The following is a 22,792-nucleotide window of genomic DNA, read 5'->3' as shown; positions in this document are numbered from 1 at the left end:
AAATCCATAGCAGTGCACTTCAGCTAACGGTTCCTGCCCTCTCACTTCAAAGAACTGGGGCAACCTGTGCCCAGACTGAGAAGTTGACTTTGGAATTCATAGTACTTCTCACAGCCTAAATTTACCAGTCTTGAGAGGTGAAAAGCTTTTTTTTTTTTTTTAATCTAGACTGAACAGTTAGATGTGACCAAATCAGCTTAAAGTGTTTCTCTACATGCTCCACCCCTTCACAACCCTGTGATATTGAGGAAGTTAATATTTGACCAGCTTGTTGCACTTTTACAAATTGAAAAAAAATGTAGCTACATTAAAGAACATTCCCTTTTTAGGAAGAAAAATAGACCTTTAGAAATATGCTATTGGGTCTCAGACTTACTGATAATTAAGTATAAAAATGAATGTCTCAGAGTTGGGGTTGTGGCTCAGTGGTAGAGCACTTGCTTAGCATGTATGAGACACTGGGTTCGATTCTCAGCACTACATATAAATAAATGAATAAAATAAAGGTTCATCAACATCTAAAAAATATTTAAAAATAATGATTGTCTCAGCTGTACATTTTATTATTATCTAGCAATTATGCAGCATGAGCATTTATGGGTTAATGACAGTTTAATCACAGTTGCTTCTCTAAACTTTTAAAGTATGTCAGAAATACTACATATCTTATTTTGTTTTTCTTTCCATTATCTTTTATTTGTCAGTAACTTATCTTTTAAATTAACATCCATTCACATTGCTGCATGCCTACGTTATTTTCCAATGTTAGCTTCTTATAAATATCTATTTTTACAAAGAAAAGACTGCTCCCTTTGGTGTCCACCAAAGAAACTACAGCTTTGTTAACATTCCAGCAAGTAAGACAAGCACTTGGGAAGCTGCTGAAACCCTAAAGGCGACTTTTTAAGGAAAACAAAACTTTAAAATTATTTTGGAAGAATTTTCACCAACACCTATTATTTTTAGGTTGCCTATCAAGGGTCAATTTGGGGTATCAGTTTTCTGCTTGCTCTACAAGTTTTAGAGATTCCTTTCAAGTAAAAATTTCTTTTTACTTGTTTTCAACATAATAAAAAGCATAGGAATTCCAATATCAAAACGTACGTCTTCCAAGACGTATGAAATTGAGTGAAAGTGCAAGTCATTTAAAGGGACCCCTACTAGATAACACAAAATGGATTTATTTGGCAGCACCCAAATAAATCCATTTTAATTTTCACTTTATTTCAGTTACATTTCACAGCTGTGATATCCTAAATGGAGAGAGAAGCTGCTCATTGAAGAGTCTAAGTTCAAAGGAACTGAAATTTAGCATGGAATGTGAAATTGAGGACTTCAGCTTCTAAGGAGATGATTGTGCAATCACCAAGGTTGAAGGATGTGAGCTTGGTGCTACAGCAGAATAAGTAGCTTGGACGACCACACATGTTTTGGCCAGTGTTCATGAAGTTCTGCTCTTTGCAAGAGAAAAGTTTGTACCCGACAAGCTATCAAAACGTACATTTCTCTTAAAACCTCTTTTCCCATCATCTATTCTAGAAGGGACTGCACAAACTAAAAATGAAAAGTGACTTTAATATTTTGAGAGGCTCGGTTCCCCTAGGACCGAAATAAAGCAAACTTGAGCCTTCTCGCATCATTCAGAGTATCCCATTGGGTTCCTTTGCATGCATCCTTTGGTAAGGTTGCACAATGGGTAAATATTCTCTATTTTCTTTCTTTGCACTGGGGCTCTGGCTGCCAGAGGGGAAAACAGCCACACACAGGGAAATGGCATAAGTTAAAATCAAGCAAGCCTAGTGGGATGGTAATGAATTTCCCAGCATCCAAGGGTTTTTTTTTTTTTTTTTTTTTTTTTTTTTTTGCCTCTGGGATATGTGAAGCTAGAAAACAATGCCATTCATTCAACATTTATAGAAAACACACAATGTAAGCGGTACTGTGCTAAGTACTGGAGGGCATGCAAAAGTATGCAAAATAATCCCTGCACAGGATTCAAGCCAAGAAGTGCATTTCAAGTATTACCTTGTGACCCTTGAAGAAATACATAGGTGAATAGAAACCCACTCGAATTTTAAACTAAGCATGGAATGATATGTTTTAGGAAGCAGGACAAATAATGTGCTTTCAAAATTTATTTCTAGGTATTACAATGTGGAGTGCATGGACCAGGGAATAGGGTTCTTGGAGAAGCCTGATTGAAAAGAGGCACCGCCTGGATGCCTACACAGCGGAATCCTAACAAAGAGGCCAGCAGTCTTATCAGGGAAGTGGGTAACTTTCAGTAGAACTGGCCTCCAAGGAGGACAAAAAGGCCCAACCAACTTCAACTCCCTAACCCGGATACTTTGCCCAAACCAGACAGTAGTCTGCGTTGGCCAAATTCCTCTGTGCACCCCAAACCAGCATCTTCGCACAGGCCGCCTACATCCTGGAGACTGCCACGTGCGCCGGGGTTCTGGGCTCAATCCCTAAACAGGCCCAGCGCCTTCAAGGTCGCCATGGCAACTGAGGGGTTCCTATCTTTGTCCCTCAGAGCCCAGCCGATTAGTCCGGACCTCGGCAGCCACGGGAGGAAGCACTCTTGGCCCCTCCTCAGAGCAGGGGTAGCGCGATCTTGAGCTGCAGGCGCCACTTTTGCCGCATCAGTGGCTGCGCGCTCCACTTGGCTTATCCAGTCTCGGATCCGGAGCCCAGAGAGCTGCGCTGCCTTTATCTTCACCTCTGTCGCCACCCGGCGGGCAGCTCCTCCAGGCAAGACGGGCGATCGATCTTCTTTCCCCGGCTTTACGGATTTCCGGGGGCAAAGAATTTTGCCTCGGTCCCTACGAGCATCTCTCAGCCTCTTTCCCCCTCCCCTAGCGACTCCCCCACGCTGTGGGCGCGCGCGCGCGCACAGACACTCACACTGGCAGGCGCGCGTGCGCACGCCCGCGCGCCCCGAGCCGCGGAGTCTCCAGCGCCCCTGAGCAGATCCCACTCTCCCGGGCGCCGCTACTCACACAGGCTTCCAGCCGCCACGGGGCGTCCTCTGTCTGCGGCAGCAGCGACGGTGGCGGAGGGAAAGGCGTCTGCAGCCTGGCCCCGACTGGCAGCTTCGTGCTTGGGACAGAGTCCGGGAGAAGCGGAGAAGAAGGAGGACGCCGAGGCGAGGAGGAGCCGCGCCGCACCCGGCGCTTGGCTTTGCGCGGCGGGCTGCCTTCGCTCCGCGTACCGCGGCCCCAGGTAAGCTCCGCGGCCCGCAGCATCCTCGAGGCGTCGGGGCTGGGAGCGGGGGTTCTTTGGTCCCACCCGCGTCAGGGCACTGGGACCGAGGCTGGAAGGGGAGTGGGCGAGGGGGGAGGGGAGTGGAGCTAGAGGTGAGGCTGGTATAAGGAGCGGTGCGTGAAAGCGTGGGGCTACTGTGGGCTGCCTCCCCGCCCTTCTCCGCCGTACCCTAGTTCAAGCTCCATCACTTTTATGAGCCGGGGTGCCGGCGCCCCAAACAGCTGTTCTCTGCTTCTTCTCCGCCAGCTAGCCGGTGTTGGCTGCGGGCTGGGCGCCCGCCGCGCGGCAACCACCTCCCCTGCACCTTGGACAGCGCACCCCGCCGCTCGTCGCCCCCGGCACTGCACCCGGGACCTGTCCTGCCCGTGCAGCCCTCCCACTGTCCTCTTCTTTCCAGATTGTCACCATCCCGCCCTGGATCCCATCTCCTTCCTGCCTTGGCATACTCTGCTCTGGTGCGGGCCGGAAACTTTCCTCTCAGCTTGGTCTGCGCTAGATACTATTGTTATTTGTGGCTGTCCCCTCTCACGGGGAACTAGACACCTTGGACAGGTCTTCCTTGGCGGGAGCGCTCTCTGGCAGGCCCAGCCAGAGGCAGAGGAAGCACTGGGCAGCTGGACTTGGTGGCTGCCCGGGTGCAGAGCCCGCACCTTGGCAGCTGGACGCTCTCGGGTTCCCCGCCTCTCTGGACACGTGCACGCCTCCCACGGACGCGGCCCCTCCCGGACCACCCCACGTCCTCCTCCTGCACAGCCACGGCCACCCCATAGGTTGGACACCCGGGGATCGCGGGTTCTGATTGGTTGAGGGCGTAACCCCGCCTCCTTGGAGGGGGGTGGTTCTGGAGTGTTGTGGTTGTCATCCCGAGGCTAGCACATGGGGGAAGTGGGGTCCACAGGTGGGGATGCCCAGCTGTGTAGGATCCCTGAATCCCACTCTGTCTAACCCGCTTGTCCGCCTTCTTCCCTCACATACAGACTAGCTTTTCTTTACTCTCTTCCTCGGTCTTTCACTGCTATAACATTTTAAAAACTAGTTTGTAACCCTAATTTTATTAAGATGGTTCGGTGTAGCAATTTTGAAAAGCAGATCTAGTAGAATCCGGGGAAACAAGTGCACATGAAGAGGTTCATGGCACACTGAGCCGCGGATTTGAGTCTGATAGTTTGGAGAAAGTAATGAGGGTTGCTTAAGGGATCTGAAGGGGTGGAGAAAGGGAAAAGGAAATTGATTCTTGGAGAAAAAGAGACACAGGTGAGCGAGCTTAAGAAGCTGAGGAAGAAGTAAGTAGGTCATTTGTAGGGTGAGATTGAAGGAGAAACCTAGAGGTGGGTGTGTTCTGCTGAAGACAGCTGCCTGGAAAAGTGGTAATTTTGGCTAATACTTAGTTTCTTATCATGCTTTGCTTTTGTTTTGCTAGCGTTGCATTTTTGATAGGCGACTTTATAATAATGTATATCCATCTAAAGGATATTGATTGTTCCAGTTTCTTGTTACATACAGATTTGCAAATGGTAATAAATTTCATGAAGTGAAAGGCCCCTCTAGAGGGATGCATTAAACAGTTAACTTAAAGTGCTTTTGAAATACTGGGGGAGAAGGCAGATGAGCATTGTGTAAAATACTGATTGTTCTGGCATTATTTTGAGCCTTTGCAGAAATACATATAAATGATACTGATTTCATTTCAAAGTGTGATTGCCTCTAGCATTTTCAAACTTTAATTCCTTCAGGCTGTTTTGATGTTGTGTCTGTACATCTAAGAATATTGTAATTCTTATCTTTAGAAGTCTTGTCAATGCAAAACAAACAGCACTGGTGCAAGTTAATGTTGACAACTTTATATTGAGTACACTGTGTGTTATTTTACTTGTAAGAAAGTAAAATATGGAAAAGTAACACAGCCTGACTGTTACTCCCCCTGGGGATTCATATCAAAACAAAGTGGAGGATTATATGAGGCTATTCCAGGGATAAATTTTAATTTTTTTCTTTTTAAAGATGAATACTTTTTAAGATTCATAGGTATAAACAATAACATTAATTGAATTATCTTTTTACACATTGATAGTACAGGATATTAAGTAAAACATGATATTTAATATGTTAGATAGTTTCAAAGTAGATGGTAAAGGTTATCCATTTATTACTATATAAGTAGACAGAATTGCTTTTCTGACTGGAGGACTTCATATTCAAGGAGCAGGATTTGATACATCTGACAAATTGGAAAATTCCTATTGTTGAGAAAATAATTCTGTGTTTTCATTTCTTTACTTCATGCCTTGATTTGCCTTCAGGGATTTGGATTCCAGTTGTTGGCCTACAAATCTAGATGGGTTTATAGATAGAAAGAATGTATATAATCATGCCTACATATATGCATATCTGTAAAATGTATGTATTTATGTCAACGCATAGTTATGTATTTATACACAATTTTAGTGTATATTCCATGTCTTCATATGCATGTTGTTATCATCCTTAGATTTTTTTGCTCATTTCTTCTTGTCCAAAAGGTGGCCCTGTTTTAAACTGTAGAAAGCATTATCACCAGAATTGGCCAATAGATCATGGAAACAGACAATAGTATTTTGTTGCCTGGCAACCACCTACTGTGAATGAAAAACAAAGCAGTGACAGCTGCTTCCACATCCTGATATTCATACTGTAGCTCAGGCATTGCAACCCTGCACATGAGACAGATCTAAGTTTCATTTCAGTAAGGTGAAGCTATTTCTTTTTTTCGATGTTTTAAGAAGAATATTAATTTTTTTATTGTAGTAGAAATTATGTTGTTATTGTGGGATGAAATGAAGCATCTAATTTCAATTGTTCTCTTAAGCCTAATATAAACTGAAAAATACAAAATCATGGGGACTGTTCAGACCCTTCTCATTCTTCCCTTTATAGTCATTAAACATCCATAAGCACATTTTCTGCTGCTCTCAGGTGTTCTTAGGATATTATAAAAACCTTGAGTTATCTGTGATATCTAAATGAATGGCAGGCTTTTTAAAAAAATATTATTTAAGTTATACATGGGCACAATATCTTTATTTGTTTATTTATTTTTATGTGGTGCTGAGGATCGAACCCAGGGACTCACACGTGCGAGGTGAGCACTCTACCACTGAGCCACAATCCTAGCCCCCAAATGGCAGGCTTTTACTGGTAAAAAGAAAGCAGAGATTGTTGCTCTGCCCCAACCCTTTAATTTTAAAGAACAGTAAGGCATAGTGAGTGAGTGAATCAACCCTGGTGTCAGAGCTGGTTTCAGGGTGTCTTCCTCTGTGGAACACTTGACAATTCCCACCCTCCGAATTATATTTTCTTTGTTCTCTATTTACATAAAATTTGTAGCCCAAATTACAATAAGAATACTTAGAAAGTACAGTCATATATGCAAGTAGAATTTTGATATTGACATACTAGGGCTATGTTGTGGCCTTAGATGCATTGTATACAGTATATTCTGAGGTCAGTCAGTTCTATGAATCCCACCTCTCTCAAAACAGTGAAGCCAAGATACTTGCTTAAATAGTTGTTTACAGCTATGGATAATCTTTAATAATATCTTATTCTATGTGTGCATTTTTTAACAGGGATGAAATTGAAGATTGCATTGGTCAGGATGCCCACTTGCAAGAGTTTAAATTTTATGGGTGATTAATGCATCACGGTTGGAAGTTTCCTGTCCTGCAACACTAGACATATGTTGGTATAGTGATTTGGGCTCTTTTAAAGTTGGTGGGACAGACTCTGTGGCTGCATACTCTTGTCTATACCACCTTGCCAGAGGGGCTGCCTGGTGCCTGTTGATAGAGGATGAGTCATTTGTCTCTGAGAGAGGTAAAATGGAGATTGTTTCTGAACTTTAAAATGATAACAAATGATTAGGTGACAAATTTGGATTACATATACACAGTTTAAGGGCATCTCCTAAACTTGGGTAATGTATCGCATGTGTGATGTTTTGAGGTTCCTTATGCTATTTTAAAGAACCTGTACTATGTTGTTTATTGTTTATGACAAAAGTAAAAAGAATATCTTAAGTAGAAAAACCTGGAGTGGATTGATTGTAGAAACAGTATAGTGATGGTATTAAGTACCATTGAAGAGTCATTTTCACCAGAAAAGATGCACGTTAGCAGATTTGTGAGGGGGGAAGAAATTGATTTACAGCATGTTTAAACTAATTTTAGAAGGCTGCCATTAACTTTTTGTAGCTAGAAGGCTTTTCAAACAGAATATGATTTGGCAGATTTCAAGTGAACTTTATAATTTGAAAAACAAAAACAAAACATTTTCTAGTATCTGGGTATAATCTCTTGAGGGACAAGTACTTGTTTTTGAACCTTTGAGATAAATATGAATTTCAAGGATATTTAAAAAAAAATCTGAACCATTTCTATATCCATTTGCATAGTGTGATGTTAAATATTCAATAGTTCATACATTTAATCCACTGGAATCTTGAAATTTAGTTAACTTCCCTCTTCTTTTTTCTTGTATTAGGTAATGTATGTGTAGATATGTGCACACACACAGTACTTAGATTTTTTTCTTATTGCCATTTTCATCCTTATGATAGAATACTATTGGACTTGATTTGTGGTGTTTTTCATGCAGTAAAGAGAAGCTTTAAACAAGAGATATTTACGTTTTCTATTTCTTTATGTCAGCTTCTGATATTATATCCTGTAAACTCTCACCATCCTGAATAAGATGATTGCTAAAAACAAGCCAGCAAATAAATATATAAGCAGCATCCTATTTGCTACCCTCCAGGCTAGCTGGGAAACTATATTTTCTCATTCTGAGACATACATTTGCTTCTGTGCACACCCACGTACACATATAGAGCTTAAGGTCCTGCAGACTCCTGTTTTAAAGGTGGATAGATACAGTATTGTGTGTGGTGGGGAGATCTATGTGTGATAGTACTTGAAGTAAGAAATACAACAGTATAGAAAGTATCAAATTTATTCCTTTTGTAAAATGTTCACATTTATGTTGATGGTATGACCAACCCATGGCACCTAGAGTAGTGCTCAATACCTGCAGTAGAGGTTTGCATGTGGTAGACAGTACATATTTTGTGAAATTAATGCACCTTTCATCCCTTTCAGATATGATGCAAGTATTTTAGTCTTTGTGTGAAAAATATAACTGAGAGAATGAAGAAGAAACACTATATTTTTCTAATTGTTTTTATATAAGAAAAGTCAAAATAGCTAATGTTGCCAGTGGTATTTTGAAATATACTTCTTGTCAGTGTGGAAAGTTATACCAGGGCTATTGATTTTCCACAAACACAGCCATCCCAAGTATAGGACAGTTCTTTAATAGCCCACAGCAGCAAAACAAAGGTTATGGCACCAAGTCTGAAGGAATACTTTATTCAGCTGGCACTGGAGGGTGAAGTTTGCTAGCCCCAATGTAATTATCCAGACTGGAATTCGGCCAGCATGCTGTGGTTAACATCCCCAACAGTGGGAGAAAAACCACGAATGAAGTCTTTAAGGACTAAAGTGGCCAGAGCTTCTGCTTTGGTCTTATTTGCAAGAGGACACCTTGAGCATCTAGTAAGCCTTGAAAGCCATTGTGCACCTAAGGGATAGAGTCTGCAGTTGACATGCGACCTCAGGTACAAAAATTGTGGTCATTGGAAAAAAGTTACAATCCTAGGTGTTCAGTGCCAGTGAAACAAGACCTTTATCCTGCCACATCTTTGTGATGTAGGTAGAGAGTAGTGGTGTCTTGCAGACAGTTCTAGAGGGTCATTAAGTAGGCTCCAGTTCCTTTTACCATTACACCACGGCTTAGATATTTATCTCCTTTGTAGGGCTTTATTCATAATTTTACAACAAATATTTGTTAAAATGTGAGATGATAAAAGGTTGAATTACAGGTTTAGAATCCCTAATATTAAGTGTGAAGTGTAAAATACAAAATTTTTGAGCTCTGATATGGTGCTACAGGTGCAAAATTCCATAGCTGTTCTCATGTGACAGGTCATAGTCAAAAAAATCACTAAAAATATTATATAAGGTATATATGAACCATAAATGAATTTTATGTTCATACTTGGTTCTCATTCCTAGGATATCTCATTATGTATATACAAACATTCCAAATCCAAATTTCAAAACACCTCTGGTCCAAGCATTTTGAATAAAGAACACTCAACCTATACTTTTCTGGAAGAATTCCTGATTGTTTTGTGTATAATAGATGCTCAACATATATTTGTTTGAAAATATACAGTGAAATAATTTGTATATTTCGTTGGGGCAATTAATTGTTTTATTTAGGGAACCTTTGATCTTCAAACATTTATTGCGCACTCACTCTATGAATGGTACTGTGTTTGACTCTGGGAGTCATAAAGACTCTTTAAGACACAGATCCTGCTCACAGAAGAGGGGGCAAAGTGCACAAAAGTGACATGCACAAATTCACTGTGATTTGATAGGTGACTGTGTGTGGGGTCAGTTGGCTGGCAGAGCAGAGCCATGGAGGACCAGGAAGGGTCTACTAAAAAGGTTTTGAACTTAATAATGAGATTGGCAAGCTTTTCTCAAATCTACTTGTTTGTAGGAATGAGGTGCTCATAACAATGCTGATTTCCAGATTATACCCAGGACCCACTGTGTGGAAATCTGTAGGGACATGGCCTGGTGGAGCAAAATAATCAATTTTGTATTCATAACTCTGATACTCCATATGCCAGTACATGTCTATAGAATTTGTTTGCAAATGTTTCCTATTCTCTGAGTGCTCTTTCTCTCACATGTGGGACTGCTTGGTAATGTGACAGAGTTAATGGCCTCAGGAGTTGACCCCAGCCATGACAGAACAGAGCTAAATAATAATACCCTAGCATCCTTGACTCTTTGAGTGCAGTAACTCTAATTCACATTCTATATATACCATGTTCCAAAGTCCCCTCATGAAACCCAGACTCAGTAACCCAAAGGGACTGCCTGTTAGACAAACTGTGCTTTCTGGCTATTATCCTTCCCACTTCTCTACCAGTACTTCTAGGATTCCCTCCCAGATAAAAAACTTGCTCCTCCTCTGCTGCCTCAAGGTCTGCTTCTGGGGAAATTCAACATGAGAGCTGGAAGAATCTGCTTTTACCTTTTACAATGAGGCAGGTTTTGGAGGCTCAGTCTTAGGTGAAAAAGAGCTCCTGAAGAGTTTGGGAGAGGGCATTTCCATGTTGGATTTGGAACTTAGAAAGATCACTCTGGCAGATGTGTGGGGAAGAGATTGACAGAGGAAGAATCAGGGACATGGAGGCCAGCTGGAAAGTAGCAGTGCCCAGGTAAGCAGTGATAAGCACTTAAGCTAAGGTAAGTGCTGGAAGTGCAGGAAAGGATTTTAGATGGATTTTGACAGAATACTACCTAGAAAAACTAGTGATGTGATGTGTGATTAGGTCCCAAGAGGAGCTTCCAGTCCTTCACCCTGCCCCATTGCCTTGTTGTGCCCATTAGACTTGGCACCCTTGGAAGGGCTGTGAATCCTCTGTCTTGCCTATAATCTCACTCAAACTTTCTAGAGTTAAATTGTACAATTCTGAGCATAAATAAAAGAAGGAAGGATAAATTGAAGAATATAAATAATTCACTATCAGATCATTAAAGGAAGAAAGTTATTTTATAGGAAGGATTTGTGGAGTTTATCGGAGGGCTGGAGAGGTATCTGTGATGCATGTCCATTTTGTGATGAATAGTAATTTCCCCCTTTGCTCTTGGCCCAGAAGTGATTTCCATCCACCATCAGTTTCTGGAAGACCTAGCACGACTCTCTGTGCACTTATGCCTATTGTTTTTCCTGCTGCTCTGATAGCCTGTGTTTTAGCTAAGTGAATGAGTGGTAGCTGGAGGTGGGGCAGGATTTTTCCTCTTGTTCTGTCATAATTCTAGGCTTTGGACTGCAATTTCTCCTGCCAGTTCTTAAGCCACCAGTTCCTAAAGAAGATCAAGAGGTAAGAGGGTGGGAGAAAGAAAGCATAAATCCATAAAGAGAACTGTTTTGAATTAAATGCTTAATTATGAAATGAGCAAGTTAAAGCTTGTTAGATGATATGAAATGAGATAAGGCAGTCTTCTAATTAGTATTATGAATACTAATATTCAGGCTCTGTCTATAGTCAGAAATGTGGACTGAATAATCAAACAAAAGGAACCTGACACCATCGTATTTTTGGAAAAGTGTCATTGACTCAATGACAAAAAAGACCAAATTATGAGAAGTTGTAGAATGGGTCAGGAAAGAACTTCCTAGGCTATGATTAACAGGGAGAACAAAGAGTCATGACAGTAAAAATGCTGATCATGTGGGTGTAAGAGAGGCCAGGGACACTGTGGGTGAAACAAAATAGGAAGGGAGAGGCCTTTTTAATGTAAGAAATTATGCGTGTGTGTGTGTGTGTGTGTGTGAGAGAGAGAGAGAGAGAGAGAGAGAGAGAGAGAGAGAGAGAGAGAGAGAGAAAGAGAAAGAATCCCCCCACTGCCCATGACACTGGGGATTGAACCCAGGGGTTTCCTACCAGCATTTCTCTCCTTCCCTCTTATGTTGGGTGCAGCCTTCCTTGCCCTTCTCAGTTGCTTTCTGTATCAGATGGGGCTCACTCCTGCAGCTTCCTTTCTGCGATTTCTTGGGAAATCGTGGCTTGCTGTATTGGGTCCATGGGAGGCCCAGGTGGGAGACAGTAGGGAGAAGGGCAGAGCAGGGTATTTTTTTCTTTGCCCTGATTGGGCAAAGGAGTCTCTCTCATAGCATATCTAATGCCCCAGCTGCTCACTGGTGCCCTTGGTCCAGAAGGCTGCGGTACCTCTGGCTATCCTCTGTTTAGTTGGGGGTTGGAGGGCTTCTTGTTCTTACTTATTCGTCTCTGGATTACCTCACTGTCTGGTGTTGGGCTTGTAGTGCCTCCATCACCTGAACAACCAATTCTCTATGAAATTTCCTCACTGGAAATTAATTGGAGAGATTCTGTTTTCCTAGTTAGACATTCTCTAGTTTCTCAAAGCATGGGAATGAGGTAAATCTGATGAACCCACATTTATAATCTCATCCCTGGCCCAGGAGTCTCCACCCCTTTACTGATTCTTCTTTCCTTAGCATTAGTCTTCCCTTTTCAAATATATTTGTCATTTTTGCAGTCTTCTTCCAATGTCTTCACTATTTTATCCTTCAACCTCTCATTTGCTAACCTTCCTTATTTTATGCCAGCAATTCTTACTGACTTTATCTCTATGTGTGATATCCTTAACATATTAATGTAATGGTCTTATGACACTCTCCTGCATGTGCTTTGGCTTAAGGTCATACCTCTGCTACAGGAGGGTTCAATTTTGGTGGTACTTCACTTTTCTGCATCAGCATGCTTTTGATACATGTCATCAGATTCCAACTCATCTCCTATAAAAGTATATGTGGTTTTATAGGAAAAACAAAGCAAGAATGTTGGCTTTAAAAAGACCATAAAAGAGCAACTTGGAGTCTGCAGAGGTGGTGGTGGGATAGTGCAGTGACTGTTCAGAGTCCTCTTCCTGCTAGAAAGCAGTCTTGTTGGTTGCTACCATATTGGTCCTATAGCATCTTCATCCCTTATCCAAGGTGTCCCCAGCCAAGCACAGAGAGTTGGAAGCTGGATCCTCTGTCAAGAAAAAGATATAGAGGTATCTTCAACAGAAATGTTCAAAAGGGCCCATGAACCAGCTGAGGTGCTGCATACTCTAATGCCAGAGGCAGTACATTTGGGCATTGTAGCACACATGGGGACATTTTAAAAATTAATAGCCATGCAAATCACCACTAGTTCTACACATCTGGCACCTGGAAAAATTAAAAGCGTTGACCAAAGAAGAATTTAAGTTTTGAAAAACAGCCCATGGCATGGGTAGTAAATGTGTTTTCTTACCTTTGAGTAGAAATAGGGCTGGGGACTGTGGGCTGGTGAACACATTTATGAACAAATGGATCTTTTTGGAACCTGCCTTTAAGGCTACTTGATTGTCTGTGCTCTCCATAATGATAAGAAGTGGTGAGTGCCAGGCTGCAGAATTGTGGATTAGGCAGCTCTGGATGAGTTGACAATGGAAAAGAAATAAGCTTATTTTAATTGGGCATAAGCTTCAAGGCAAGTAATTAAGACACACTTCAGCATCATGGAAAAATTAGGGTTCTAGTTAATACAAACACGAGATTGGAAAAAATAAATCGCATACCTATAATCACCACAGAACAGTTTGTTTAGTAACAAAACACCAATTATACTCACTCTTCTGTGCATTTATCCTCTTTTCCCTGTATCTTTCAGAACTGAGTTCAGGGTGTTTTTTATCCTGGTAGTGCTCTGTGCACTTTTCTTTAAAAAGTCATGTCTGTGAGAGCAGCTGACAGTTTCTTGTGAGATCTTTTGGAAGCCTGGTCTTTTACCCTTTTCAATATTGCATCTTTCTACAGAGATGTACACTGTTTCTTTCCTTATTACTCAGTAATGTGCAGTGGCGTGAGGAGAGAGCTTTTAAATGGAACTTTCTTGATCATCAGGGACTTTATCCTGTCAAGTAACACAAAGCGGGTGCTTTGAAAGTTAAAGAAGCTGTTTTCTGTGCATTCACTGAGGCAGATTTTATATACAGCACGCCGAGTTGATCTTACATAGTTTGATTTTTTTTTCTCATCCAGTTATTAAGGGATTATTTTTGACATGTATATTTTAGGTCTCATGAAATATTGTGCCCTACCTTAACACTCATTTTTTAGGAGAGATTTAATGTTTTTTGGATGCTAAATCCATGCTAAATGTTCTATTTGATGAATGAATAGGTATTTATTGGGCTAAGTTCATACTAGGTACAGGTAATACAGTAGTGAGCAAAATAATCATTATTTCCATCTTGCTTGGAGTACACAGTTTACTGGAAAGGACACTAGATAAATCAATGAAAAAAATAATTAGGTAATTGAAATTTATAATAAGTACTTGGAAAAGACCACATTTTTCTGAAGGGGCATGGTGAGGGTGAGATGGTCAGGGACCTTGAATGGGAAAGTAATTTATAAATCAATTCATGAAGAATGACTGGGGTTATCCGGTGGGGAGTCCTGTGTTATAGCCAGATAGAGTTTGACCAATGTTGCTGAAAAGCAGAGAGCAAAGGTAGACAGTAGCTGAGAACAAGGCTGCTGAGATATAGGGCTTGGTTATGCCAGAGCTACTAGGCCATGCTCTAGACTTTGGATCTGTGGGGAGCTACTGAAAGGTTTTTGTTTTCCTTATTTTATATAGATGCAAAATTCATATGACATAAACGGAACCATTTCAAATGAACAATTCAGTGGCATTTAGTATATTCACATGATTGTACAAGTACTATCTATCTATTCTAAAACATTTCATACCCCAGATTAAAACTCTATGCTGGTTAAGAGTCTCTCAAGGATTTTAACTGACTTATCTTTATGGAAAGCTTCCTGAGAAAGGATCAGTGTGGCAAGACTAGAAGCTGGAGAACCAACTTGGAAATTATCGTCAAGTCCAGAGGTACATGGTGGTGGCTGCCTAAACAAGCAACAAGAATAGTGACTGGAGATATGGAGATGGCGAGAATGATCCAAGGTAGAGTTATATGATTAGTTTGATTATACTATATGAATGCTTATAATTTTGAGTGGAAAAGGTCCTTATAGTGGATGCATCTTTAACTTGATCCCAATGCCAAATATAGAGTATTGGCAATATTATAGGTGGTGTTTATTTTTGATTATTTCTTCAAGTGCTATGACTCTCCTAATTAAATGGTGACTGTTAATAATTGCAGTATCATGTATTATAATGTAAGCACAGTATAGTAATTTACTGTAAAAGAAATAAATAACTGCTGGAAATTAACTTGTGAAACAAGTTAAAAAAAATTCAGCTACCTGATATCTGTAAATGTCCTATTACTTTAGGAGATGTTCATACTGATAAACTGATACTAGAAGTTAAAGTTTCTGAGATCTTCTTTTTGGAGATCCTACAAGCTGGAGTAAAAATCACCAGTAAATCAATCAAGATTTTTATCTTTGACATTTGTTTTCTTTTTGCCTTTAAGTACTTTTCCTAACCAGTTGCTACCTCTTAGATCTGTGATTTCCAGCCTGAGTCTATAACACTCAGATGCCACTGTATTCAGAAATCTAAATGATCCCAACAGTATTCAGAAATCTAAATGATCTCCTATCCTCCAACAATTTATATAATGTATCTAACTGAATGGTAATTTTAGAACTGAAAGAGGTCACAAAGAACATTTAGTCCCCTAGTTTGCTTGAAAGCAATACATTGGGAGGGCTTGAAGTGCCTGGAATAAGACTCCACTGAGGATGGGTAAGGTCCTGGTTTATGCAAGGAAGTGTGTGGAAGTCCAGCAGCAGTCAGGGATAAGCCATCTGTCTGCTCGACATAATGGCACTCAAAACCAGCCACTCTTTGCAGCTTTTCAGTGATGTCCATAGTCCCTCCATCTGAAACCCTGTCATCGCTCAGACTGTGCCTTTTCCTCCCTCAAAGAGGAGTCTTTCTGTTTTGGGGTATGAACTGTTCAGCTTCTGTAAGAAGATGTTTCATTTTGATTAATGTTATTTCTACTCTTCTAGAAAGATGCTTAGGCACCCCTGGCTATGTTTCTTTTCTGTCATGTATGGATTCACATCTGAACGTTATTTTGTTCCTTCATCATGGAATTTTATAATGAAATAATATTTGGAGTGGCTGGCTAGTTTCTTTGACTTTTTCCTCCCTGGAACACTTAAGTTTGGAAAGAGTTTTTAGGTCAAGCTATCAATTTATTTTACAATAAAGGCAGAATCAGTAAATAGCCAGTTTTTTCCCCCTGGATATCTGCAGTGCAATACTTGCATTTCAGTCTTTCTAATATCTCTCTTTTTTTAGTTTTTTAAAGATTTATTATTCAGGGATGGGGTTATGGCTCAGTGGCAGAGCCCCTCACCTCGAATGTGCAAGGCTCTGGGTTGGATCTTTGTCATTACATTAAATAAATAAATAAATAAAAAGTTATAAAAAATTTATTTATTCCAATTAGGTATGTATGACAACAGAATGAATTTGATGTGGCATCGCACCATATGTGCAGTCACATATGTACCCAGGGTAATAATGTCCATCTCATTCCACCATCTTTTCTACCCCCATTTCTCCTCCTTTCCCCTCCCTCCCCTTTGCCCTATCCAGAGTTCTTCCATTCCTCACATGCTTCCCCTTGCCCCATCCCCATTATGGATCAGCATCCACTTATCAGAAAATATTCAGTCCTTGGTTTTGGGGGTTGAATTACTTTGCTTAGCATGATATTCCCCAACTCCATTCATTTACCTGCAAATGCCATAATTTTATTCTCTTTTAATGCTGGGTAATATTCCATTGTGTATATATACCACAGTTTCTTTATCCATTCATCTAGGTTGGTTCCACAGTTTAGCTATTGTGAATTGAGCTGCTATAAACATTGATGTGGCTGTGTTAGTATAATATGCTGTTAGGTCTTTTGGTTATAGACCGAGGAGTAGGATAGCTAAAATGGTGGTTCCTTTGCAAGTTTTCCAAGAAATCTCCATACTGCTTTCTAGAGTGGTTGCCCCAATTTGCAGTCCTACCAGCAATGTACAAGTGTGCCTTTCCCCCCATATCCTTACCAACACTTATTGTTGTTTGTATTCTTGATAACTGCCATTTTGACTGTCATGAGATGACATCTTAGAGTAGTTTTGATTTGCATTTCTCTAACTTTTAGAGATGTTGTATATTTTTTCATATATTTGTTGATCTATTGTATGTCATCTTTTGAGAAGTGTCTGTTCAGCTCCTTAGCCCATTTATTGATTGGGTTGTTTGTTTTTTCAGTGGTACAGTGCTTGCCTAGCATGTGTGAGGCATTGGGTTCAATCCTTAGTACCACATAAACTTAAAAAATGTATTGTGTCCATCCAGTTTTTTTAAGCTTAATTCCCTGCCTTAAAATGCATGTGATTGTAAAACAGCAAATGCTATAGAAAAATTCAAAAAGGAAAGTAATATTTCTCAAATGTCCTACTAGAGATAACCATTGTTGATATTTTAGTGAAATTCTTCCAGGCAGATATCTGAGTCTGTGTGTGTCTCTCTCTATGTGTATATATACATGTACGTGTGTGTGTGAATTCACATATAAGCACTAAGTATAGATAACATTCTAAATAAATGAAATTCTTCAACCTGTATTTTTCTGATAACATGTAGCCATTTTTTATGTCAGTAAAAAATATATGTATTTAATGACTGTATACTTTTATTGGATATAAGAAAAACAATTTCTGGGGAAAACTGGCATTTTATGTATATATGTATGTGTAAAATAAATAAATAAATAAATATTTATATATAAATATAAATACAGCTGCTGTAATTTAGATCTGAATAGCCATCAAAGGCCCATGTGTTGAAAACTAGGTCCCCAGCCCATTGCACTGTTGGGAGGTGGAGGAACTTTTAGGAGGCACGGCCTACTGAAAGGAAATTTATTTAGGTGAACCCTTGGAGGGGATATTAGGATGCTTGCCCCTCTTCTTCCTCCCTCTTGAATTCCTGGCCTCTGTGAGGTAAGCAATTCCTTCTGTTACATGCTCCTGCCATGATGTGCTATCTCATCACAGGCCCAGAAGCAATGGGGCCAATTGAGCATCAACTTCAACCTCTTAAACAATGAGCCAAAATAAACCTTTCCTCCTTATAAGTTGATTTTCTAAGATATTTGTTATTGAAATAAAGCCAATTTCTGATTGCCTTAGATTTGGGTAAAAATTTATGTTAATCCCATCCAAACTTTATGAATTGGAAACTCAAGAGTTCTCTTGGAGAAAAAGGGGAAACATCTTGCTGAGTAGGCAGCTAATGGTGTCTATTAAGAGTTCTCTCTAGTTTTACTGATAGACATTTGTTTTCAATTTTTCATTCTAAAAGTCATTGCTGCTCTAAGCATACTCATATGTACACTATTTTACACTTGGGTGGTTATCTCATTTGGGTAAATTCTTATTAGAGAAATTGCTGGATCAAAAGGTATACCCATTTTATATTTTAATAGCCATAAGCCATCTAAGCTATAACACCACACTTTTGCCAATTATGCGTTGATATCCCTCAACTGCCTGTTGGGAGTTTTTCTTTTAAGCCTCTGAATCTTTAAGTGGAGGCTTCAGAATTGAAGCAGAATCTCAGGTGTCACAATTTCTCTGAGCAAGACAAATTTGAAGTGACATCATGTGAGGTGAATCAAAGCCTCTGTGGTGTTAAAATGCTTCACCAGGAAGGCAAGGAGGGAAAGATAGAGTGGAGCATGCTCTACCTGTTGCAAGTGAGTGATGGCCCAAAGATTGACTATTGGGGAGCCTCTGAATCTGCTCATTAGTACATTGCTGTTTCTGTAGTCATGTGTTATTGTCTACCTCTTTCTTTATTTCAATGAATGAGGCAAAGACCAGTGAGCCATATTGGAAGTCCTGGGAGTTGATGGCCATTCATGCATTTACTCTGAGCTCTCAACTTGTATATTTTCTGCAGTTGAATTTATTGGAAAATGAGTAACTTAGAAATCAGTGGTTTCTGGGATGGCAGGGCAGTGGGTACATTGGTCATCCTTTGAGACAGTGAATGGGAATCCTTTGGGGGATGATACACTTTCAGGAACCCAATGCAGAGATATGTTTGCCAGGATAAATAAGTACATTTGATTGGAAACCTGAAGAATGTCAGAGTTATGATTAACACCTTTTGAGTATTTTAGGCATAGTGGCATATATTATCATCTTTAATCCTCATGACAATTCTTTATACCAATAAGAGGAAACCATAATTTGTCCACTTAAGCAAGAATCTTGAACCCTTTTTTCTATTATATTGTGTTCCATGATGCTTCTCTCTTAAAATAGGAATATTATAGCAACTTGCTTTTTTTAACTGATAATGGAAAAGAAGCATTCAGTGTTGAGTATTGAAATTGAAATATGGCATTGAAGGAATTTACCTTTTATCATTACAAATGATAAAAATGACTAAATTATAAATGACTCAGACAAAAATCGTGCAACTTAGAAAACAAGGAAGTTGGATCAACAGTGGCAAAGGGAACAGGCTTTCCCTTGGGAAATGACTTGGCAAATTGGAAGTTTTCATGAGCATTAGACAAGTAGAAAGAGGCTAAGTAGTACAAATAGACAAGACAAATGATATGGTATATGTGTATATGTTTTAAAGCTATAAATATGCTAAAGAAATATTAATAATTATTATTTTTAAACAAGAAATGTTTCCATGGAAGCATAAGTCCAGGACAGAAATTTTTATTACAAAATATGAAGTAAGTGGAGATTTGGAGATATCTGAACTTATCTGCTGTGGTTTTTTGGGTTCAGAATGCTAGAAAGGCATAGATCAGTGGAGTCAAACCATAGCCTAATCAAAAAAAGTGGGGGGGGGAGGAGGACAGCTTATAAAAAAAAAAGCATAACTTGATCAGAGTGAAATACATGTATATGAAAAAAGAGAACATTAGGGTATAGAGGACTCAGTGGAGAAAAATAATCTTACTAGAGTGGAGTTACATAATGTAAGTCCAGTTCCTCTGACATTCAGCACATGGGAGAGTTCTTTGGGAGCATGGACCAGAAAGGCCCAGCTCTCTTAGTACCTGTCTCTCCTCTCCCTTTCTAATTGTTGAATGCTTGGTGGAGCTAGAGGCACTGACAGATGAGTGGTCTTAGTGAGTCTTGTATTGCATCTGGCAGCAAGTGTATTGCTCTCCTCAGGCTCTTGCCAGCTGCCTCATACTGCCTGTGTGTGTGGTGTCTGCCAGTGGACAACTGATGAAGAGCCACTGGGGAAAATACAAGCTTTGGCAAGTGTCCAGCAGTACATGGCAGAACCTATTCACTGTGAGTGCTTTGGTGGGAGTTGAGTGCATTCTTTCCTACTGATCTCTAATGAACCTGTTATGGAATATTTGCTATAGTATCTCTTAAGTCACCTTTATTGGGAATCAAATCCCTTTCCTAGTTGCACTGGTTGTTAGAAACTTTCTTTTAACGTGTAGTCTAAACTTTTCTCACCTTGGTTTCAGGGAGTTGCTGCCTATCTTATTTGTCAGTTGCTGGGAGTAGCAGTGGCCACTGGTGATGTTGTAGAATGAGGAGCAAAACAGAAGCTGAATAAAGTTTGGCTTTCTGCATACGTCAGGACAGAGCTTTGGGTTCCAAGGTAAAAAATAACACAGAAACTGGAACTGGACATGTTACTGAGCAGTGAGTGCATCCATGAGTGGCCTTTGATGCCCAGTAGGGGTATCTGTGTCTCAGTGTTAAAAGAAGTTGCTTCAAACTTCCAGTGCTCCAAATTTGTGCCCATGTCTCTTTAGTCTCAAAATCTTAGCGTGAAATATTTAGTACCTTAGGAAAGTTAAATTAATGGTGAGTCAGAGTAATTAAGGCAAAGTAAATAATCTCCAAGGTTCTCATTCCCCGTGAAACTAATTTCATATCTTATCCTTCATGTGTTAAAAATAGTTCTCTGCTAATTCAAGATGCCTGTGCTCTGTGTTGGTGAAGTGCACTTCAGTTCTATTGAAAGGATGCAGATTAGAGAGTTATTTTCAATTGGGCATTTTTTTTTTAAAGTGAGACATTCATTTTGGCACCACAAGAGCATGAATCTCTTTGGGTGAGTTGAGAGTTGGATACAGCTGCAACTGGGCAGATGATGGGCCAACTAGCTTATGATAACTCACAGCTGGAGCATCCTTTTCATCCTTCTAGAGAGAACTCTTAAGTTCCCTTTCATCTTTCTGACGATGAGGTTAGTTTTACTCTTGCAGCATTTTTGACTGGCCACAGTGTATTTATGTCTACAAGTTTATAAAGTAAAGCTCTTTTGTTCTTCTGAGCAATGGGAACATTAGGATTGAAACACAATTTTAATTATTTTTTTAAGTTAAAATAATCACAAAATTTGAGCTTACACTTGTTCCCTTATTTGTGTATTTTTGGATGTCAGTGCACCAAATCAGCTACAGCCTCACACTGCCCCATCGTCCCAATGTCTAAGGTCATCATAGTGCTCTGGCTTGAAGGCAGGGCTAGGATGCTGTGCTTGTCTGCAAATGAAACTGCTTTAGGACTTATTGTTATAGGGTAGTCTTTGTGAAATGAGAGAATCCTTGTGAAATGAGAGAATCCTCTCTCTGTAACAAGAGGATTTTTTTGTTTGGAAATAGAAATATTTAACATAATCTTCTGTTACCTATAGCTGAGATATAAGATCATTATCACTACAGTGCACCTTCAAAATCCCTGTTATCTTTTTCTCTTCAAAGAGAAGCCTCAACTCTTTAGTGCATCATGGGCCTGTTCTTCCAGAAAACAGTTTTGCTTTTAAAATGTTTTGAGAAAGCAAGATGGGAGTGGAAGTTGTGGGGTCCTGTGTATGTTACAGAATACAATCTGTATATTGCTACATGTCCAAGTAGGAAAAAAATGCTTATTTAATGGAGAACATATGTGTAAAGTGACTTTAATGAATTTCTGATTTTTAAGATATCTAGTTTCAGTGTCATTTCACATATTGGGCAGTGAAGTAGCACCTTTTGTCAAATTTTTAATTTCTCTTTCTGACAAAAAAAGAAAAGAAAAATGAAAATACTGAAATTGAGTTTAGGCATGTGATGTGTATGGGTGATAATAACTCCTTTGTTGTATGCCAAGACATCAGACTTCATTATGACCTTTATTTTTTTGTGATACCAGGGATTGAACCCAGGGACACATAACACTGAGCCACATCCCCGGGCCTTTTTTATATTTTGTTTAGAGACAGGGTTTCACTAAGTTGGTGAGGCTGTCCTGCTTCAGCCTGTGGAGCTGCTGGGATTACAGGTGTGTGCCAACCGGCCTGGCTTCATTATGACTTTTTGACTTCACTATCCATATAATAATAATTATGTAAATATAGAACCTAACAATGTGAAAAGCCACATCTCACCTTTTGATCAACATGAGTGAATTGTGTCATGACTAATATCAGTTTGAAAGGTGATGACATAGAAATTTGGTGGAGTTGGTTTATCCTTTGTTCCTTCATTGGTTGATCCTTTCCTTCATAATTATTTACTACGTGCTTTCTAATGTTACAGCAGCTCCAAAGGTTCAAAAATGAGGTGATCCTGTCCCCTTGGAGTACGTGGGTTACAAAAGGAAATGGAGTGGTAACCAGCACTGAGTGATCAGCCTCAGGAAGCAAACAGTTGAATATTTGAGGAGCAACCAGAGGGTGGAGATTAATTCTGACCTGGGCATTGGACGGCCTTTCTCGGAGAATGAAGCTTCCCTGCAAAGGAGCTCTTCAGCTGAGCCACAGAGGTGCAAAGAACACAGTACATCTGGGGAGAGTAGTCAGCAGTGACTGGGGCATTGA

At 40.0% G+C, this 22,792-nt stretch overlaps 1 protein-coding gene across 1 annotated transcript in view; it reads left to right on the top strand.

Moving 5' to 3' along the window:
• Positions 1-3,097: 3,097 nt before the first annotated feature.
• Positions 3,098-22,792, top strand: part of Enox1 (ecto-NOX disulfide-thiol exchanger 1) — a 521,404-nt gene continuing 501,709 nt past the window's right edge. Inside the window, exon 1 of the mRNA XM_077792681.1 lies at positions 3,098-3,225. The gene's annotated coding sequence lies outside the window, so the exon portion shown is untranslated. The remainder of the gene's footprint in view (positions 3,226-22,792) is intronic.

Source organism: Urocitellus parryii, chromosome 2 (assembly GCF_045843805.1).
Source record: "Urocitellus parryii isolate mUroPar1 chromosome 2, mUroPar1.hap1, whole genome shotgun sequence".
NCBI lineage: Eukaryota > Metazoa > Chordata > Mammalia > Rodentia > Sciuridae > Urocitellus > Urocitellus parryii.
This window is presented reverse-complemented; position numbering and strand designations above follow the sequence as displayed.